The following is a 6,654-nucleotide window of genomic DNA, read 5'->3' as shown; positions in this document are numbered from 1 at the left end:
ATTCTGTCTATTTTGTATGTTAGGTATTTTCATTATAATGTACCTTGGTGTGGGTCTCTTGTAATTTTGTATATTTGGAGTCCTATAAGCCTCTTGTACTTGATTTTCCATTTCATTCTTCAGATTTGGGAAATTTTCTGATATAATTTCATTGAATAGATTGCTCATTCCTTTGGTTTGTTCCTCTAAGCCTTCCTCAATCCCAATTATTCTTAAATTTGGCCTTTTCATGATATCCCATAATTCTTATAGATTCTGTTCATGATTTCTTACCATCTTCTCTGTTTGGTCAACTTTGTTTTCAAGATTAAATATTTTGTCTTCAAAGTCTGAGGTTCTGTGTTCCAGGTGTTCTATCTTATTGGATATGCTTTCTATGGAGTTCTTTATTTGGTTTATTGTTTCCTTCATTTCAAGGATTTCTGTTTGTTTGTTTGCTTGTTTGTTTGTTTTCAGTATCTCTAACTCTTCATTGAAATGATCTTTTGCTTCTGGCATTTGCTCTTTTAACTGTTGATTGGTGTGATCGTTCAAAACCTGCATTTGCTCTTTCATCTCATTGTTTGCTTCTCTGATCATTTTAAGTATGTACATTCTGAACTCCTTTTCTGACATTTCTTCTGCCATGCTGTCATTGGATTTTATTGATGTAGTATGTAGGTTTGTTTGAGACATTTTCTTCTCTTGTTTTCTCATATTGCTCAGGATCTACCCCTCTAGTAGTGAAACTCTGAGATATTGCAGATTTACTCTATTGACTTATAGTGTCCCTGTAGATTTCCAATAACTCACCTCCTACTCTTCAGTAGCCTGAAGTCTTCAAGGAACTTGACAATGCAGTGATACACAAGGAAGCTGCCCCTCTACGGGTGGAGGCCTTCAGGTGAGGTATATTCCCTGCTAGTGGGCAGAGGCGCCTCCACTTGTTGACAAATGGTCAGTCAAAGAGGGACTAGACTGTGGGCTGGGGCATGGCTGGTCTGGGCCGGGGTCTCTGGTTCTACCGCCCTGGTGGGAAAACCTCGCCTGGTGGGGAACACTCACCAGATGGGGAAGTCTAGCTGGGCAGTTTTCCTCCAAGAAGTTCCCTTTGGTCCAGAACTACCTCCTGGGCCAGAGAGCTCACCCTGCTGTGAGTCTCTCACTGGGCAGCCCTCCTCTGCAACTTTCCCTGGGGTCGGAAACTACTGCCTGGTTTGGGAAGCCTGGCCCTGCTAGGGACTCTCTCACTGAGTGGTCCTCCTCTGTGACATTCCCTGGGGTCCAAATAATTAGCTTTTTAATGATTGTTCAAGGATTACAATATGCATCTTTAACCTATCAAACTCTGCTAAAGTTAGAACTACTTCTGGTAAAATGTAGGAATCTTCAAGAGTACCATTATGTTCATTCCCAGCCTCTTCTGCTCTTGTTGTCATGCATTTTACTTCTATACATTTTATAAACCCAATGATGCTGCTCTCTGATTTAGCCTTTACCCAGTCATATGGCTCTAAATGAAATTAAGAGAAGAACAAAAAGTGTATTAGGTGTGCGTGTGTGTTAAGTCTTGTGTATTTAGCACATTTTTGGTTCTTTGTTTCTTCCTAAATATCTGAGTTACTTCCTACTGTCATTTGCCTTTAACCTGAAGGACTTCCTTCAGAAATTTTATAGTGTGAGTCTCAGTATCAAGTTTTCTCAGTTTTCTTTTTTTCTGAAAAATATCTTTAGTCTAATTTTATTTTTGAAGTATATTCTTCTAGAAAATAGAACTCTTGCTTGACATATTTCACTTTGAGTTCTTTGGACATAAATTGGCTCAGGTGGGAGGTGGCTCTTCATTTCTTTATTCTATGTATATATCATTTTTATTTTCCTGCTTTGGACACTTTCTCTTTATATTTGACTATTCATAGTTTGGCTATGATGTGTCCAAATGTGTTCTTTAGATTTATTTAATTTAGGCTTTGTTGACTTTTTTTGAATCAATTTTAAATTGCTTTTTGCTCTTCTTTCTTCATTCATTCTCTCCACTCCTCTGCCCCCGCCCCACCCCCACAGCCCCACCTTACCTCTTTCTGTAATTCCAATTGCGCATATGTTGGAGTGTTTGATATTCCTGTATAGATCTCTTGACTTTATTCACATTTTTAATCTTTTAATCTCTTTTTCAATTAAATGATTTCTATTGGTTAATCTTTTAGTTCGCTGATTAATGCTTCTGTAGTCTACATTCTGCTACCGAGCCTTATAGAGACCTTTCATTTCAGTTACCGTAAATGCTTCTTAAAGTTGAACCTGCCTTTCATTATTTTTCAGTACTTACAAATGATTGCTTTTAAATAATTTCATTCAGTTTTTGTCATTACCTGAGGAATAAATTGTTATCTTCATATCTGCATCACAAAAATCTCTCCTTGGTATGTTAATTTAATATACTGTTATTTTTCTTGATTCCCTTTACTGCTTCTAATAGCCTAATAACTGATCCTCTAGGCATATATCATCTTCAAATAGAGATAGTGTTAACATCCGCTACGGTTTGAATGTATCCCCCAAAGTTTGTGTCTTTGAAATTTGATCCCCAATGTGTGGTGTTGAGTTGTGGGGCCAAATGGGAAGTGTTAGATCATGGAGTCACTGCCATTATGAATGTACTAATGCTATTATCAAGGAAGTAGGTTTGCTATCACAGCTCATCCACATGCCACCAACTCAGGAAGACACTTCCTGCATGCTAATCCCTCAGTTGTTGACTTTCCAGTTTTGGGGACTATGAGAAATAAATTTCTATTGCTTATAAATATCCACTCTGTAGTATTTTTGTTATAGTAGCACATAACAGACTAACACATCATCTTTACAATTTTTATATCTCTCATTTCTTTCTTTGATCTAAATACGTTGGGTAAGATTCTCAGTAAATAACAGTGAGTATAGGTATCCTTGCATTATCCTGACATTGGTGGGGTTGTTGTCTAGTGCTTATTCAGGAAAACTAATGCTATCAGGTAAGTTAAGATATGAATATATTATATCATATTAAGAAAATTTGTATTTATTTGTTTTATTATTTTTAAATAATAAAATGCTGATTATTTTGAAATTTTCAGTCTATTAAGATAATTATGATTATCTAACATATTATATTAAAATATTTCCATTACTGAACCAACTTTACAATTCTGAAATAAACCCCAATTGCTCTTTTAATATGATTTGAGCTTCCACGAGATTCTTATTTAAAATGTTTAGAGTTAACTTTTATAAATGAAATTTGTGTGTAATTTTTCTCTTTGGTGCAATATTTTCAGATTCTGGCATCATATTATCTGGCTTGTTTATTAATTTCCCCTTTATTCTCTTATTTTTTACATTTGCTTCTTCCTTCTTTTTCTTCCCCATTGTGAGGTTAGTTAGTGGTTCCTCCATTTTATTGGTTTATTTAAAATAATCAATATCTAAATTTATTTAGTTTCAGTTTTACCATTTTTCTGCTTTAATAATCATTCATTTCTATTTTTAATCCTTAGGAGTGATCGATCTTGTTTTTCTTCTCTTTATTTTTAAAAAATATTTTGAGTACTTTCATTCTTTCTCTTTTTTAAACATGTTAGTATTAAAAGTTATGAATTTTATTCTAGGTTTTGCTTTAGTTCAATCCCATAGATTCTTTTTTTTAATTAAAATATTATACAATTAGTTCAATAAGATCCTACATTATTCAGGTCCTTTAATAACATTTATAATAAAATATCATCTTCAAAATGCTGTACTCTTACATGATAAACTCAAATACTTCACAAATTACTTCAATCACTTTTGAACACCATCCTGTATAGGGCTGTTGGAAGAGTCTACATTTTTATGAAGTCAATCAAAGTAGCAGATCAAATGTTTCCTGAGCAATCTCTTCTCCCAAATTTCTCTCAGGATTTCTCCTTTGATACTTCACCACAAGTTTTCTTAATTAAAAGAATAATTAATTTAGTCTCCTTTATTAAAAAAGATTGAGTATTTCTTCTCTACATAAGATAGGTTCATATAGTCAGGTCTTTTGAAGAATCACACCCCAGTTTCCCTGATCATAGTAGCTTTGCAGAATGCTGACATTACTCAAAGTCTGGTGGGCATCTTCCAATTCTCCATCACAGAACACATGGTAGTAACAATGAAATGCAGAACCTGGGTCCTGAGGTCCTGCTGGACCAAATGGCTCAACGGGTTTGTCTTTACCAGGGTTTCCTTTAAGGTACCAGGGAACCAGCACACCTTGAGAATGAAAAGTAGTCCTGTTGGTATGAATAGGCAGCTCAGAATAAGTTACTCTTCTTGAATTACATCCTCCCTCCTGAAGGTCATTAATGGAGGGGACAGAAGGTGCTGAGTCTTGATTGCTCACATCAGGCATTTGCTCCACAAGCTGCCCTTGCACAGGTATATCACCGATCTCTTTCTTTCTTTGGCTAATTCTGTTTTCTTTAAGATATGTGGACTTCTGATTATTATATTCTTGTTCCATTGCCCAGACACAAATGAGTGCCTTCCCTCCAGGTCTCAAGAGTCGAACAAGTTCTTAGAGAGCTGCCACCCTGTGCTCTGTTGTTGTAAAATGGTGGGTGACAGCAATGGAAATGCAGGCATCACAAGACCCACTACCAACTGGAATAACCAATGCATCATGGACAAAGGCCTGAAGCTGCCTCTCTCTATGAATGTCCACAAGGCTTTGGCTACAATCACAACTAATCATGTATAACTCCTTATCGATGCCAAGATACTTTCCATTTCCACACCCAATGTCAACCACTGTTGAACCATTTGGCAAAGCCTTCAAAAACTCCACTTTCCGTGGCCAAGGGGTATGTCTCATGCTACTGAAGTGCCCAGAGATTTCTTCATAAACCCAATGTACATACTCTTGCTCCAGCTGTGAGGCTTCTTTATTATTCTCTGGGAATGAGGGAGGAGTCTCTTTCCTCTGATTGTCACAGACAGAAGAGTAACTACAGTTATCAGGAGTGTGCCTCACTTTCCTAAATGTAAAACTATTCCCCTCTTGCTTAAAGTTAAGCCTCTAATGTCACAGGTGATAATTCTACTTTTGTAAGGCTCAGATGCTTGAACAGTATCAAAATTTCTGGGTGTGATTCCATGGTTCCAAGGAATCCAGATTCTCCTGTCATCACTAGCAAACTCTGATGAGGCAACATGACTTGCACTATGACACCATCTGGATGCTTAAAATCCATAACAATCTCAGACCCCAAATTGAGAGAAATGATCTCATCCTCAAAAGTAGAATGTGTGTCAGTATGAGTAGGAATTCCGTGCCCAGGTTCATACTGATTTACGGTCAACTGTTCAGGTTCATATTTAATGTAACCTTTCTTCAACCATTTCTCCAAAATGCAAACAAGAATGTCTGGAAGACACCCCCATCCTGGTAATGGCTTATCTTTATCTACATTGCTGTTCTCATAGTGGAATTCATAACCAAAATTCCTCACTCTTCTGTGTTGTAAGGATTTCTGAAAATTTTGATCATCTGTATCTTCCATCCAAATAACACTTTCAAAAAACATTTTTTTCATCCTCAGAAGAAATAATTTGTTCTACTACCATGGGGCCTGGAAGCCCCGTCCTCTTCCATTGTACTTTTTCCTCAAAATTCAAGTATGGAATAATTTTTTGTCTTAAATCATCCACTATTTCTTTTCCATTGAGGGTAACATAGGCTTTCCTGGATTCTTCTGTAGCTGTATATCTTACAAATGAGTAGGGCTTGTTAGGAGGCATTAAGAGAGCTTCCACAAGCCCACGTTTCTCTAAAACTGGGAACGGTTTCTTCTTACTCACACTATTACCCAAATCACCACTGGTAACCACCAGACCTGAGTGGCATAGGATACTGCCCCAATGCCTTCTTGTCTCAGCAAAGTATGCCTGGCTTTAATCTGTTTCCTTAAGAATTTCTTTTCAGTTTTACTGAGTTTGAAATTACTTTGATGGTTGGTGTCCATAGCAACACTGGGTGTGACCATCCTATAGATTCTTAATATATAGCATCCTCATTCATGTTATTTTTTCAAAATTCTGCAATTGTGACTTTTATTTCCTCTTTTAATAAAGAGTTGCTTAAGATATTTTAAAACATTTCTAGGGCTGGGAGTATAGTTGGGTAGTAGAATCCTCGCCTAGTATGTGTGAGGCCCTGGGTCTCATCCCCAGCACTGAAAAAGAAATTCTAGCTGAAAGCTTATTTATTTTAGTTTCCATTTTTGTTGTTTATTACCATTTTTTTGATTTGTGATAGAAAATATCTTTTTTTGTTCTGTTTTAGAATTTATTGAGTTTTCTTTGTGGTCTAAGAAGTGCTCATTTGTGTTAATATTTCATGAACATTTGAAGAAAGATTATCTTATGTTTTTATATTACAGAATTTATCTTCTATATACTTTTTTCCCCTACGTGACAAATCATGGACCAAAAGAGGTGAATTAAAATCTGCTGCCCCTAGTATATTTCTTCCTTTCTCCTTATAATGCCACTAATTTCTGCTTAATATTATTTTTACTTAAGTATTCATAACTGTTGCTTCTAAACTGTGAATTGCACTCTTTAGTATCACGAATTTTCTTTTTTGTTCTTGTGTAACACTTTTCATCTGAA

The 6,654-nt window shown here is 36.1% G+C and overlaps 1 pseudogene across 1 annotated transcript; it reads right to left on the bottom strand.

The window, feature by feature from the left end:
• Positions 1 to 4,030: 4,030 nt before the first annotated feature.
• LOC306659338 (tRNA (carboxymethyluridine(34)-5-O)-methyltransferase ALKBH8-like) lies at positions 4,031 to 6,026 on the bottom strand (annotated as a pseudogene). Its single transcript has one exon. The product of its transcript is annotated as a tRNA (carboxymethyluridine(34)-5-O)-methyltransferase ALKBH8-like (transcript).
• Positions 6,027 to 6,654: the final 628 nt, after the last annotated feature.

This window comes from Sciurus vulgaris (genome assembly GCF_902686455.1).
Source record: "Sciurus vulgaris genome assembly, chromosome: 4".
Classification (NCBI taxonomy): Eukaryota; Metazoa; Chordata; class Mammalia; order Rodentia; family Sciuridae; genus Sciurus; species Sciurus vulgaris.
Note: the sequence above shows the minus strand (reverse complement) of the source record. Positions and strands in the feature narration are given on the sequence as shown.